This window comes from Bos mutus, chromosome 11 (assembly GCF_027580195.1).
Source record: "Bos mutus isolate GX-2022 chromosome 11, NWIPB_WYAK_1.1, whole genome shotgun sequence".
Classification (NCBI taxonomy): Eukaryota; Metazoa; Chordata; class Mammalia; order Artiodactyla; family Bovidae; genus Bos; species Bos mutus.
Window position 1 is genome coordinate 48,302,441 of NC_091627.1, and position 16,985 is coordinate 48,319,425.

Here is a 16,985-nt window from a genome sequence, read left to right on the forward strand (position 1 = left end):
CTAATGCATAAGGCCTGAAATTAATAGAGACTTTTCCCTTAAGAATCATTCATACTCAGGGAAAACTATCACTTTCAAAGATAGTTACATTAAAAAAATTAGACCTAACTTTTAAATTTCCAATTTTTGATAATAAAATATATTCTTAATTTTGCACGTTTATTAAAGGGGCTAGATCATTACTTTCAAAAGTGTAAATTTTTAGCCTTAAAACAGTCTTTTTTAAAAACTATATTACCAAATGTGCAGATAGCTAAGAGAGACTAAATTTTAGAAAAGAGAAGAATTCCAGTTTGACATTGTTACTGCAATCACTTTTTTTTTTAAACTTATCTATATCTATAATGCAAGTTTCCCTAAGAATCAGTTATAATGGACAATGCCAGAAAAACCAAACCATGTGAGATCATTGGTGTAGTTCTCTAAAATTTGCAGAATATTCTCAGAATTATGGGGATAAATGATATAATACCTGAAATATGTATTTTTTAAACTACACACTTTCCTTAACTTATACTAAACTTTGAAAAAAAAATAGTGTAACTCATCATTTCCATTTTGTTTCTATTCTTGTTTATTCCAAAATCTTATGGCAGATAATAATTTTAGGAAGAATCTAGAATACTGACCCAACACAAAATAGAGACTGCTAGATAACATTGCTAAATTAATTTAGCAGGTATGAGAGGTTTAACTGAATTTTACATAAGTATCTAGAATTGCTATAGATCATTGAAAATGGATAGCTTTAGAAATAGTCTTTGATTTTAAGTTGTTTGCCAAAATATTAGTAAGGGATGCTTATTATATGAATAGTATATATTATTTAATTCAGATTTATGAGCAAGGAATATCAGGCCATTGCCTAATTACAAAGATTTCTCAAGGAACAAATAAATCCTTTTTTCATTAATTAAAACTTAAATTCCTATTTTAGAAAGGTATACCTTTGGTTTAAGGCTTAATACTTATTAAAATGCAAATGAACACTGAAAGGGAGATTAATAAAAATTATATATGTTTCTAAGAAAATCAACATAGATGATGCACATATAATTTGTGTGGTTTACATAGGAATCCAAATTTCACCTAAATACTCAATGATAGAGGATTAGTTCAGAAAAGTTAACATATTCATGAATTAGAACACATGCTGCCATTGAAATTGAAACAGTTTGTATTTGCTAAGAGGAAATGATGACCACAATGTATGAAATAAGAAGAGGAGGGGCAGAGACCACAAGCACTGTAGGATAATGTTAGGGATTTTATTTCTGTACCCATTTTTTATTTGCATAGGCACAAAATAAAGCAGATTTTCCTGGGAAACTAATTTTTACTTTGTTTTATTGTTTATGATTTTTCATCTATTTGTATTTTCTGTTTTTTTAATATAATGAATATGTTTTACCTGAGATGTGTATATATGTGTATGTGTGTATAAATTTTTCTTTGTTTGAATGGAAGATATGAGAACAGTTTTGATAGTAGACCAGAAAAAATCTCACGATGTTACCCACATTTATGATGTAATAATCAACCAAAATGTAAGTTTTGTTTGAAGTACTAAGATGTGTATTTTCCAAAGGAGATACTAGACCATAGGCAGAATTTATAAACAACGTCATCAAATTCAGTTACAGTTCTCTTGAACACACTGTGAGGACATTAAAGGGCAGAGAGAGATGAGAGTAAAGAAAGGATATTACATAGAAGATTTCTTTGGAAAGAGCTTCTCTGTATTACCACCTCTACATGTTCACAAGACACAAAAACATACACACACACACACATACAAACACACATCCCTCACCCAAAAGAAGGTGGGAGGGCTGTCAGTTGCCCTCAGCTTTACTGTAGGGCAAGGGACTTCTCCAGGCTATTTGGAGAGCTTGATATGTCTTTCTCTCAGTGAATCCAGCACTATAAAATGGAATCTCACTCTGGTCTGAGAAATCCAGAAGATAAGAAACGGGTTTTCCAAAGCAAAGAAGAGCTAAATTAGTGTTGGGATTGACGTTCACTTTCAGAGTTTGGATAAAAATGTGTACAAATACTTTCCATGGAAGAGAGAGGGGTTATGAGAGAGAGGAGAAAGACTATTACAAGCCATTTTAAATCATGGTAATAACCCCAACAGAATGAAACTGTGTAAGTGCATTATCCAAAAGTGAAAGTGAAAGTCACTCAGTCATGTGCAAGACTCCTTGCGACCCCATGGACTATATAGTCCATGGAATTCTTCAGGCCAGAATACTGAAGTGGGTAGCTGTTCCATTCTCCAGGTGATCTTTCCAACTCAGGGATTGAACCCAGGTCTCCTGAACTACAGGCAGATTCTTTACCAGAACAGCCAGGGATTCTTTATCAGCTGAGCTACCAGGGAAGCCCACATTATCCAAATAACAGGCAAATAAAAAAGAAAAAGAAATCAATCAAGTTAGAAAAGGCACCAAACACATGAAGAAAAATGTCATCCTTATCATGGGAAATTTTACCAATTATTCTTAATGAAGCTATTAAAGATCTATCAATGTGTCCATGAAAAAGATTAGTACTTTTGACCTCTGCTAGGCCCAAAGATCAAACAACTTTTTCACAATTGTACCAGTCAACTAGAAAGTTCCCCGGGATGAGTAGAAACAGCAGTAAGACAGAAGTGGAAAGAGGTAAGCAAGAATGAGCGAAGCTGACTTCACTTCCTCTTTTCTTTTGGGTAGCAGATGGCTCATCTGCAAGTGGGCCTCCAGGGGAACAGGAAAAAAAATGCTTAAGCTTTATGTGAACTATGAGGTATTAATTAGTATGATGGACAATGTTTTAATTTACTGAATTGAGACATTATGAACTCAGCATATAATAGGAAATTTTGTTACTGTGTAGAGAATTTAGTCACTTCATTTTATAATTTGAAATTGACATTTGCACAAAGGAAATCAGCAAAAACTAAATTTAAGGCATGATCTTCTGTTTTGTTGAATGTCTAGAAAGTAATGGAAAAAATATTAGTATTACAGGTTAAACTTAAAAGCACACTGTATCTATAGCCATTTAATTACAAATAGCACACAGATTGAGACACATTTTTCCAATACTTGAGCAAAGAAATTACTCATGCCATTGACAAGTGAAATTCCAATATATGTCCAATAATTCCAATATATGTTATTTCACTTTTGTCTTACTCATTAATGTATCAGACAGTATACATGTTGGACACATTTCTTACACACACACAATGCACACACATATTGAAAATATTTAGAAATAATTTACTCGTCAAGTCACAGTTTTATTATGTATATAATTCAATTTCAACCTGAAGAAGAACCTTGAGTCATCTTTTTCAAACTGAATGACCTTTTCTCCTTTTTCAATTTACTCATCCTAATTTAATAGTATCTCTTTCTTAATAGTAGTGATAATTACTTGTTAAAAATTTTAAGAAAAATAACATCTTATTACATGTGTTTAGCTGAATTTGGGAATCTTAATGTCCATACTCAAAGCCTTTAATCTCAGTGTGTAAATTAAGATAATGTTCACATTGTTAATATAGTCACAGCAAAAATTGTACTAAAATATAGATACATAAAACAGACTACTTTCTATGTCTTATTTTATTAACCAGTAAGCTAACTTATTAAAAGAGAAAAATAAGTTGATAATCTATGATAGGGTATGATTAGGTAGATAATGATAAACAATAAAATGAGGTTTGAGGTGCATGGAAATTGGATTTGAAGTCAATAAAAGCTAAGGTGAGTATATAATTTATGGGCTTCCCTGGTGGCTCAGATGGTAAAGAATCTGCATGCAACGCAGGAGACCCAGGTTCAATCCTAGGTGATTATAGATTATGATACATGTTAGTAAATGAAAAAAGTGGTAAAGGATCTGCTTGCAATGCAAGAGAAGCTGGTTCGATCCCCAGGTCGGGAAGATCCCCTGGAGAAGGAAATGGCAACCATTCCAATATTCTTGCCTGGGAAACCTGATGGACAGGAAAGCCTGACAGACTACAGTCCCTGGGGTCACAAAAGAGTCAGACACGACTTAGCAACTAAGCAACAAATGAAAAAAGAAGTTATGAAGCATAATAGTGGAAAAACTGGGAAAGGAATCTTTAAAAATTTTAATGGACTTTCAAGTAAAATACTTTCATATATTTTAGAGGATAAATTGATTTGTAGGACTAAACAAATGAGAGGACTGAACTAAGTAAAAAAATTGAGGATAGCAGAGAAAACAATAAGAAAATAGTTTGGGGAGAGAAATGCTTTGCATTGTTTGAATAAATAATAAGAAAAAACAAGCAAACAACAGAAACAGACTAGGGATAATTCAATAGTAGTTATCAGACACAGACTTAAAAATAATTGTTGCTACAATCTGAAAAAATAAATCACAAGATGGAGGATTTCAGCAGCTAAATGAAATTTGTAAATAAGACTCAAATCAAAAATTTTAAAACTAAAAACAGAATATCTGAAAATAATTGAAATTAATAACTATTTAAATGGAAATTGTGCAGAGCAGAATGGAAGATTAGGTAGACAACTACTTTAAACAATGGAATGGGATATTTAATTTAGGGAGTTTCAAATATATATGAATTTTTTTTTCACCATCACCCACAGAAAATGATACATTTTACAGAATTAAAAATACCTTTTATAAAACAATTTTTCTGATTTTTAAAAATTTTGTTCTACAATATAATGATACTGTACTTAATTGACTTCTCTGTTTACAGTTTAAACAACACTAATTTGAATCTATTGCTATATAAACTAAAGTTAAGCTTTGTAGCCTTTTCAAAATTTCACAAATAGTTAACATTAGAGCTCTGAATAGAGCTCAATGCAAGTGAAATAACATCATTTTTTTTCTTTTTAACCTAACATGAGCATTTCATCAGTTACAGTAGTAGTGTTATAGGATTAGCAGCAAAATTCATTGGAGTTGTACCTCAAAGTTGTAACTATGGCTCAATTTGCCTCCAAGTTCTGCTTTTTTAATAAAATTTGAAGTGATAAAATAAATCACACAAAAATTGCTGACAGATTCTTATTTCAGTTCAGTTCAGTCGCTCAGTCGTGTCCGACTCTTTGCGACCCCATAAATCACAGCACGCCAGGCCTCCCTGTCCATCACCAACTCCTGGAGTTCACTCAGACTCACATCCATCGAGTCAGTGATGCCATCCAGCCATCTCATCCTCTGTCGTCCCCTTCTCCTCCTGCCCCCAATACCTCCCAGCATCAGGGTCTTTTCCAGTGAGTCAACTCTTTGCATGAGGTGGCCAAAGTACTGGAGTTTCGGCTTTAGCATCATGCCTTCCAAAGAACACCCAGGGCTGATCTCCTTCAGAATGGACTGGTTGGATCTCCTTGCAGTCCAAGGGACTCTCAAGAGTCTTCTCCAACACCACAGTTCAAAAGCATCAATTCTTCAGCGCTCAGCCTTCTTCACAGTCCAACTCTCACATCCATACATGACCACAGGAAAAACCATAGCTTTGACTAGATGGACCTTTGTTGGCAAAGTAATATCTCTGCTTTTGAATATGCTATCTAGGTTGGTCATAACTTTCCTTCCAAGGAGTAAGCGTCTTTTAATTTCATGGCTGCAGTCACCATCTGCAGTGATTTTGGAGCCCAGAAAAATAAAGTCTGACACTGTTTCCACTGTTTCCCCATCTATTTCCCATGAAGTGAGGGGACTAGATGCCATGATCTTCATTTTCTGAATGTTGAGCTTTAAGCCAACTTTTTCACTCTCACTTTCATCAAGAGGCATTTGAGTTCCTCTTCACTTTCTGCCATAAGGGTGGTGTCATCTGCATATCTGAGGTGATTGATATTTCTCCCGGCAATCTTGATTCCAGCTTGTGTTTCTTCCAGTCCAGCGTTTCTCATGATGTACTCTGCATATAAGTTAAATAAGCAGGGTGACAATATACAGCCTTGACGTACTCCTTTTCCTATTTGGAACCAGTCTGTTGTTCCATGTCCAGTTCTAACTGTTGCTTCCTGACCTGCACACAGATTTCTCAAGAGGCAGGTCAAGTGGTCTGGTATTTCCATCTCTTTCAGAATGTTCCACAGTTTATTGTGATCCACAGAGTCAAAGGCTTTGGCATAGTCAATAAAGCAGAAATATATGTTTTTTTGGAACTCTGTTGCTTTTTCCATGATCCAGCGGATGTTGGCAATTTGATCTCTGATTCCTCTGCCTTTCCTAAAACCAGCTTGAACATCAGGAAGTTCACGGTTCACATATTGCTAAAGCCTGGCTTGGAGAATTTTGAGCATTACTTTACTAGCATGTGAGATGAGTGCAATTGTGAGGCAGTTTGAGCATTCTTTGGCATTGCCTTTCTTTGGAATTGAAATGAAAACTGACCTTTTCCAGTCCTGTGGCCACTGCTGAGTTTTCCAAATTTGCTGGCTCAACTCACAATTTTAGCTTCAGTGATAATTTTAAGAAAAAAATATAAGCAATACCGCCAGGGTCCAGCCCCGGTGGATCCAGGGAATTCGAAGCGGGGACAGCGTCGGGGAGGATCAGGAAACAATTGCTTAATTAAACGTTAATTAAGGATATAAAGAGTAATAGAATGAGGATAGCTCAGTGAGGAAATTTAGTGGAGAAAAGAGGCTGAATAATTCAGCCAGAAGGTAAGAGAAAGAATGACATGGTGAGACCAAGTTTCGGTGAACAAGGCCCGCACTTTATTTTTCAAAGTAGTTTTTATACCTTAAGTTATGCATAGAGGATAATGGGGGAAGGGGTAGAGTCAGGCAGCAAGCCAGGCTTTCTTTCTGCAAACTTATCATATGCAAAAGCTTAGGTGATTTGCATCATCTTCTGGCCCGGAGGCCTGTTAACATTTTAAGACCTTTTCTTCAGAAAACTTATTTTTCTCTAAAGGTGATTGGTCAGGAGCCACCCTCCAAAAGCTTTAGATAAAGTTGCATTCCTACAGAGCAAAGGTGTGGTGGGCTATAACAAGAAAAAGAATTAACTCAAGGGTCCCAGGTTACAAACATTAAAGCTACTACTTACACCAATTATATTAATCAATACACTGCCAGGGACACAGCAGGTAAGGGATATGGAAACTTAGCAGCGAACATTGGCCCAACAAGTGAAAATCCCTTCACCAATACAATTTCTAATCAATCTTTTAACTGCTCAAAGGAATCTGTGTTTAGACAGTTTAGAACATCTCCTGCCTCTCACAGTTGGGAGGCTCTGAACAATCACATGTGGCCGGAAAAACCTATTCAGGCAGGCTAGAGGATTTCCAAAGGAGTTTGTAGGTTAAACACTGTCACACCCAGGAATTATTAACTGGAGCTGTAAGCTAACTCTTTTTTCAGAGAGAGGTAGTGGGGGACAGCCCCCTGTAAAGTCAGAGGTGTAGGTGAAAGCACAAAGCAGAAAGTAGGCAGACTCTGGTTTTGGGGGTAGATACTCGAGAGAATTTCCAGGGAGACTCCTGAGGCTCGATCCCGCCTTTGTGTATGCTGAGCCTCCTTCCTCATGACCTTTGTCATGGGCGGAGTTCCTCACGCTGGCTCCCGGCAGTGATAGAATTCCAGTTGAGCCATTCCAGATCCTGAAAGATGATGCTGTGGAAAGTGCTGCACTCAATATGCAATATGCAATATGCAATATGCACTCAATATGCAATATGCCGGCTCCCGGCACAATACATCAAGACTTTTCCCATAAGATATTTAAAACTACTTATATGATGCTGTGAAAGTGCTGCACTCAGTGTGCCAGTAAATTTGGAAAACTCAGCAGTGGCCACAGACTGGAAAAGGTCAGTTTTCATTCCAATCCCAAAGAAAGGCAATGCCAAAGAATGCTCAAACTCCCGCACAATTGCACTCATCCCACATGCTAGTAATGCTCAAAATTCTCCAAGCCAGGCTTCAGCAATACGTGAACTGTGAACCTCCTGATGTTCAAGCTGGTTTTAGGAAAGGCAGAGGAATCAGAGATCAAATTGCCAACATCTGCTGAATCATTGAAAAAGAAAGAGAGTTCCAGAAAAACATCTATTTCTGCTTTATTGACCATCAGTCAGTTCAGTACAGTTCAGTCACTCATTCGTGTCTGACTCTTTGCAACCCCATGAATTGCAGCACGCCAGGCCTCCCTGTCCATCTCCAACTCTCCGAGTTCACTAAGACTCACGTCCATCAAGTCAGTGATGCCATCCAGCCATCTCATCCTCTGTCATCCCCTTCTCCTCTTGCCCCCAATCCCTCCCAGCATCAGAGTCTTTTCCAATGAGTCAACTCTTCACATTATTGACCATGCCTAAGCTTTTGACTGTGTGGATCACAATAAACTGTGGAAAACTCTGAAAGAGATGGGAATACCAGACCACCTGACCTGCCTCTTGAGAAACCTGTATGCAGGTCAGGAAGCAACAGTTAGAACTGGACATGGAACAACAGACTGGTTCCAAATAGGAAAAGGAGTTCCTCAAGGCTGTATATTGTCACTCTGCTTATTTAACTTATATGCAGAGTACATCATGAGAAACGCTGGGCTGGAATGAAGATTGCTAGGAAAATATCAATGACCTCAGATATGCAGATGACACCACCCTTATGGCAGAAAGTGAAGAGGAACTAAAAAGCCTCTTAATGAGAGTGAAAGTGGAGAGTGAAAAAGTTGGCTTAAAGCTCAACATTCAGAAAACTAAGATCATAGCATCTGGTTCCATCGCGTCATGGGAAATAGATGAGGAAACAGTGTCAGACTTTATTTTATTTTGCGCTCCAAAAAATCACTGCAGATGGTGATTGCAGCCATGAAATTAAAAGATGCTTATTCCTTGGAAGGAAAGTTATGACCAACCTAGACAGCATATTCAAAAGCAGAGACATTACTTTGCCAACAAAGGTCCATCTAGTCAAGGCTATGGTTTTTCCAGTGGTCGTGTATGGACATGAGAGTTGGATTGTGAAAAAAAGCTGAGTGCTGAAGAATTGATGCTTTTGAACTGTGGTGTTGGACAATACTCTTGAGAGTCCCTTGGACTGCAAGGAGATCCAACCAGTCCACTCTGAAGGAGATCAGCCCTGGGTGTTCTTTGGAAGGAATGATGCTAAAGCTGAAACTCCAATACTTTGGCCACCTCATGCGAAGAGTTGACTCATTGGAAAAGACTCTGATGCTGGGAGGGATTGGGGGCAGGAGAGAAGGGGACGACAGAGAATGAGATGGCTGGCTGGCATCACCGCCTCAACGGACATGAGTTTGAGTGAACTCCAGAAGTTGGTGATGGACAGGAAGGCCTGGCGTGCGCAATTCATGGGGTCGCAAAGAGTCAGATACGACTGAGAGACTGAACTGAGCTCAACTGAACTGATATTATAGATGATATAATATGATATCAGAAATTCAGTAAATCAAATGAAAAAATGTAAAATATATAGCCCTACTACGAAAAAAAAATGTAAATTAAACCACACATCAAATATATTATCAGATATTATATTTTAAATATATTTGTACATATTTTATATTTATCATCAAACCTGTATCTATAGTTGTTGTTTAGTTATTGTGTCACATCTGCCTCTTTTGTGACCCCATGGACTATAGGCTCCTCTGTCCATGGTATTACCAGGCAAGAATACTGGAGTGTGTTGCCATTTCTTTCTGCAGGGGATCTTCCCCACCCAGAGATCAAATACATGTCTCCTGCATTGGCCGGTGAATTCTTTACAACTGAATCACCAGCGAAGCCCATATAGTAGATCTATAAATTAAAATAATTTTTATGTATTTAGCAGTAAGTATCAAGATATATAGAAAAAAATGTTCTAAGCCTTTAACTAGTGTTTCCATTCTAAGATGTCTTTAGATAATAGAACACAGTAGTCAAACATATACATTGTAATATTCTTAGAAAGAAAAGGGGAAAAAGTCACAAAATAAACTTTATAAAAGAGATAATTTTTACTGAATGTGTCACATTAATCAATAAAATATTTGCACTCAATAAGTATGAAAGAAATTCTTATTATTAAAGTGAAACTGTGTTCATCTTATTGATAACAGTCATGCATAAAACTACACTAATGCTCAGAAAAGAATGAAAGTAATACAGATAAGAATGAATTGATGAATATATAACTTTTTGATAATTTCTTTATGCCTATAATTCTCTTTTTGCAATACATATGAATCAAAAGATAGAAGATGATTTCAAACATGTGATGAATTCATCCTAAACTATGCCACATTAATTTCAGGTAGCAGTCAAGTTTCTGAATTTATTACTGAAAGATCTGGGATACTTTGTAAATGATTTTGCTCTGTCTTTCCTGTCTACAATAACACATGCAATCAGACATCCATTACAGGATATTGATTGATTAGGTATTTTACACCGTAATAACCTTTCTATCTGAACCATGCTGATAAATCTCTTCACCCTTTGCATTTTGTGTTTATCTTCTGTAAGGAAGAGGATGATAACACAAATTTGGAAAGCAGAGGTATTTTGAAAGTTAAATAACTGATGATAGAAAACATTTAAAGACCTATAAAATGTTTAGTTCTGCTATAGTATTGCAGGTAGAATTCATTCCTATATGCATGGTAAAAATTGTATTTACAAGTACTAGTGTTTATTTCAGAGAAGGCAATGGCACCCCACTCCAGTACTCTTGCCTGGAAAATCCTGTGGACGGAGGAGCCTGGTGGGCTGCAGTCCATGGGGTCACTAAGAGTCGGACATGACTGAGCGACTTCACTTTCACTTTTCACTTTCATGCATTGGAGAAGGAAATGGCAACCCACTGCAGTGTTCTTGCCTAGAGAATCCCAGGGACGGCTGGAGCCTGGTGGGCTGCCTTCTATGGGGTCGCACAGGGTTGGACACGACTGAAGCGACTTAGCAGCAGCAGTAGCAGCAGTGTTTATTTGTTTCTGCAGATTGTCCTGACATATCTATCAATTATATTTTGGTATTTGTCATGGTATTGCTGTTGTTGATATCGTCTTGGCCTTCTACAAAGTGTGATTTATCCTTCCTAGGATAAATTGATGCTAGGAAAGATTGAAGGCAGAAGAGGGCAACAGAGAATGAGATCATCAGATGGCATCACCAACTAAATGGACATAAGCAAACTCCAGGAGATAGAGAAAACTCTGATGCCGGGAGCCGGTGAGGCATTCCACTCGTGACAAAGGTCATGAGGAAGGAGGCTCGGCATACGCAAAGGTGGAATCGAGCCTCAGGAGTCCGCCCGGATATTCTCGAGCATCTATCCCCCAAAAAACCAGAGTCTGCCTACTTTATTGCTTTGTGCTCTCACCTCTGACTTTACTGGGGGCTGTCCCCTACCACCATCTCGCTCTCTCTGTCAAAGAGTTAGCTTACAGCTCCAATTAATAAAGTTCCTGGGCAATTAGGAGTGTTTAAATCCAAACCCCTCTGATGGCTCTCTAACTCGCCTGACAAGTTTACCCGGACTCCTGCAGCTATGCATACGATTGTTTACAGTCTCCCAGCCTCGAGAGGCATGGGAAGCTTAAGATATTCAAATAGCTTAGAGCCTCTCAGAAAGTTAGAAACTGTCAGAATAAACTAGTAAAGGATTTCATTGATGAGTCAATGTTTGTTGCCAAGTTTTCACATCCCCTGAATTGTATCTTTGAATATGTATTAATTAATAGTGGGTATGTAGAAAAAATAAGTAGTGGCCTTGGTGTTAGTAACTTTAGACCCTTAAGGTAATAAATTCTTTCCTTTGTTGTAAACCCATTACACATCCGCCCTATAGGAATGCAATTTTATCTTTGGAAGATGGCGCCAAACCTTAAAATAATTACTCTTAGAGAAAATAAGTCTTTGTTGATAAGTCTTTGTCAAGAGTCATAAAATGTTAGTAGGCCTTCTGGCCAGAAGATGATGTAAATCACCTAAACCATTTGTATACGATAAATTTGCAGGAAAGAAACCCTGGTTTTTGATAAGAATCAAAGACTGCTGACTTTGCATCCCCTATTATCCTCTATGTGTAACTTAGGGTATAAAAGCCCCTGTTAAAAATAAAGCTACGGGCCTTGCTCACCAATGCTTGGTCTCCCCATGTCATTCTTTCCTTTAACTTCCGGCTGAAGTCTCCATCTGGAGCGTGGATATCCTCTGTGACCACTTATTTGCCTGGGCTTCTAAGACCCACTCGAGAAGGTGTCTAAGGTGGGGCACCTTCTGCTATTCGAGAGGGCGCCTGCGGCCTCCATGGTCAGAGCTAACCTGGTGTCACGGGTTATATTGATTTTCCGCGTAAACCAAGCTACTCAGCCTCTTTTCTCCACTGAATTTTCCTACTGAGCTATCCTCATTCTATTACTCTTTATATCTCTAATTACCATTTGAATAGGTCGCCGACGCCGTCTCCCCTTCGAATACCCTGGATCAGCTGGGGCTGGTCCTCGGCACTCTGGTGCTGTGCAGGCCGGGTTTAGAAGGACATACACTCATCTTCTCCTGTGAGAACAACAAAATTGCAACTTGCTGCTGAACAACCATCCACAGGAGAATGTTGGATCCCACCAAAAAAAGATTCCTCACATCCAAGGGCAAAGGAGAAGCCCCAACAAGATATTGGGGGCAAAATTGCTTTTAGAATCAAACCCCATACCTGCCAGAGATGCTTGGAGGGTTCAATCAAAACTTTGTGTGCACCAGGACCCAGAGATCACACAGAGACTGAGCCAGACCTGCCTTTGAGTGTTTGAATGTCTCCTGCAGAAGCACAGTCAGCAGTGGCCTGCCACAGGGATAGGGGCTCTGGCTGCAGCAGACTTCAGACATGCAGCATGTAGCATAAGCCCTCTTAGAGGAGGTCACCATTAGCCCCACCATAGAGTTGCTGAGTTGTTGGATCATAGAAAAAGCAAGAGAGTTCCAGAAAACTACTTCTGCTTTATTGACTACACAAAAGCCTTTGACTGTATGGATAACCACAAACTGTAGAAAATTCTTAAAAAGATAGGAATACCAGACTACCTTAGCTGCCTCCTGAGAAATCTATATGCAGGTCAAGAAGCAACAGTTAGAACCAGTCATGAAACAATGGACTGATTCCAAATTGGGAAAGGAGTACATCAAGGATATATAGTATCACCCTGCTTATTTAACTTATATGCAAAGTATATCATGTGAAATGCTGGGCTCGATGAAGAACAGCTGGAATCAAGATTGTTGGGAGAAATGTCAATAACTTCAGATACACAGAGGATAACACCCTTATAGCAGAGAGTGAAGAAGAACTAAAGAGCCTCTTGATGAGAGTGAAAGAGGAGAGTGAAAAATTTGGCTTAAAACTCAGCATTCAAGAAACTAAGATCATGGCATCTGCTTCTATCACTTCATGGCACATAGATGGGAAAACAATGGAAACAGTGACAGACTTTATTTTCTTAGGCTCCAAAATCACTACAGATGGTGACTGAAGCCATGAAATTAAAAGATGCTTGCTTCTTGGAAGAAAAGCTATGACAACCTAGACAGTATATTAAAAAGCAGAGACATTAATTTTCTAACAAAGGTCCGTCTAGTCAAAGCTATGTTTTTTTCAGTAGTTATGTATGGATGTGAGAGTTGGACTATAAAGAAAGCTGAGTGTCAAAGAATTGATGCTTTTGAATTGTGGTGTTGGAGAAAACTATTGAGAGTCCCTTGGACTGCAAGAAGATCAAACCAGTCAATCCTAAAGGAATTCAGTACTGAATATTCATTGGAAGAACTGATGCTGAAGCTGAAGCTCCAATCAGAAGGCTTTGGCCACCTGATATGAAGAACTGACTCATTGGTAAAGACAATGATGCTGGGAAAGATTGAAGGCAGGAAAGGGAGACAACAGCGGAAGAGATGGTTGGATAGCATCACTGACCCAATGTACATGAGTTTGAGCAAGTTCCAGGAGTTGATGATGGACAGGGAAGCCTGGCAGGGTGCATCCCATGGGGTCACAAAGAGTCAGACACGATTGAGCAACTGACCTGAACTATATTTTATATTGGGGCTTCCCAGGTGATAGTAGTAAAGAACCCGTCTGCCAATGCAGAAGACATGAGACACAGGTTTGATCCCTGGGTCAGGAAGATCCCCTGGAGGAGGGTACGCAACCCACTCCAGTATCCTTGCCTGGAGAATCCCATGGATAGAGGAGCCTGGTGGACTACAGTGCATAAAGTTGCAAAGAGTCAGACACAACTGAAGTGACTGAACATGCATGCACATATTTTGTATCAACTATTTCATGAAGCTTTAAATGATACCACCAGTCAACATTATTTTTCTTTCTGCCACACTGGTACATTTTTTTTTTTTTTTTCAATTGAAAGCAAACACTGCATTAGGAAGAACATGATTATTGAAGTAAAAATGATTTGCATTCCAGTGCAGCACTATTAACTGTTTCTCCATTTATCAAGTAGAGCATGCACTGTATCAGTGAGCAAAAAGAGAACTGTCTCTATGTACTGGATTAAAGAGAAAAAGTAAGTTAATAAATTAATAAATTAACCATTCCTACTGTAGCTACTTATCTTTAAAATGGAAATAATATGATAATAGTACATAACTGCTAAGGATGTTTTGGGCATTAAGTATACACATATCTATATCAATCTCCATATATTGATAGGCATAGCAATACATTTGTATTTAATTAATGCATGTTTGGTGTTTTCATAGATAGATTTAATAATATTCAGCTCAGCCTGTCTACGCATTTTGTGTTTTTCACTACCAACTTTTCTCTTGAAAGAGAAAATAGGCTTTAAACTATTGTTTTTTACTAGCTGTCATTGTCAGTACATTAACAGACTGCTCAAGTCTTCACTCAAACATATTTGACTGCACTGCACTAACACCAAGGGAGCTTGTGTTTTGGCATAGATTCAACTACAAAACAGCAAAATAACCTTAGTACTATTACAATCTGGCTAAATCTTTTCCCCCATAATCTCTAAAGAAAAGTATCAGAGTGCTTCAGGTGCTAACAGTCTCTGATTAATTTCATACTAACTGAATTAAAGCAAACAAACAGTAAATTATAAATATGAAGAACATACAAGACACTATTTGATCATCTTGCTTGTTTGTAAACCCTAACATTAGAGCTATTCTGGACTATTCTATAGTCACTAACATTCCCTTCATCCACATCATGTATTATATAAAATAAGAAGAAAATGCCCTAGAATTGGGTGAGAAGACATTAAACTGCCACCTGCCCAGATTAAAGTCTTCTATAAATCAATTTCTGACTTCACAAGTAAGCCCTTCATTTCTAAATAGGAAATTTTGTAACTGAAAAAAATATCTGAAGTATTTCATACACTTAAACTCTCCTTATCTGTAGCTGTAGAGAGCCCAATTGGGGGGGAAATGCAAAAAGTTTAGTTTATATGTAACAGTTTATAGCAAGTTCAGAGTTAGAATTGCATATATATAGGAAAGTGAGATACATATTTATGCTCAAGGACCCCAAATGATCCTGAGTCATTCACATCTGAAGCAGGAGGTTTGAAAAATAGTGACAATATCAATTGAACAGAATGAACATGCTTCAGCAACTTAGAATAGATTTCACTCCATTCTGTAGGAGCCTAAGTAAGGAGGCAACAGGAACTTAAATGTTTATTATTGCAATTCCTATACCCTCTGAGTATAATTAGAATGTAATTAAGAAGTATCTAAATAGTACTCTGAAATACACATCCATCAGAAAACACTCTGAGTAGGAACACTGATTTCTTATATACATATATACAGGAGCCCCTGATGGCTCAGACCGTAAAGAGTCTGCCTGCAGTGTGGGAAATCCGGGTTCGATCCCTGGGTCAGGAAGATCCCCTGGAGAAGGAAATCACAACCCACTCCAAAATTCTTGCCTGGAGAATCCCATGGATGGAGGAGACTGTCAGGCTACAGTCCGTGGGGTCACAAAGAGTCAGACATGATTGAGCGACTTCACAGACATATATATATCTCATATATATATATGAGAACACACACACTGTTCTATGCATGGCTTTCCCTTTAAATTACCTCTCATGAAGATATAGTTGTATTTAAAACAATTTTCCAATAGAAAATTCTCATGTCTAATTTATAACTGGCCATTGCAGTAATGGGAGAAGGCAATGGCACCCCACTCCAGTACTCTTGCTTGGAAAATCCCATGGACGGAGGAGCTTGGTAGGCTGCAGTCCATGGGGTCCCAAAGAGTCAGACATGATTGAGCGACTTCACTTTCACTTTTCACTTTCATGCATTGGAGAAGGAAATGGAAACCCACTCCAGTGTTCTTGCCTGGAGAATCCCAGGGACGGCGGAGCCTGGTGGGCTGCCGTCTATGGGGTCACACAGAGTCGGACATGATTGAAGTGACTTAGCAGCAGCGGCAGCAGTTACAGTAATGAAAAACCCCAAAGAAAACTGAATGTCACTAGAAATTAACAGAGGAAAATGCAAGAGTCTGCCAGTTTGGCAGGACTCTAGGGTTATAGTGTTATCCAGATACTAGTTATGAAAATATGACTTGGCTTAGTTATTTCAAAATTCAGGACCTTAATTTTCATATCTGTATACAGTCTTATAAAATTGAATATATTTAATACAGATAATGGCAACAATAAATAGGTATTCATAGGTTAAAAATGTAGACCTGAAAACATCCACAGGATAACTAAAGCATATTTCCAGGGGATCATAAACTGAATTTAAATTTAGAAGAGAGGTTTTATTTCATGTGATGGTGTTTCTTAATTATAGTGGAAACAAAGTAGACTGCCCAGTGTAAGGAGACAAGTACCGAACTTCAGCATGAGACAAGAGAAATGAGACATGTAAGATATAAGAGCTTGTTTCAAAGGACAAATGGACTGGGGAGACATAACATGCTCTATACCTCAACACAGATGCT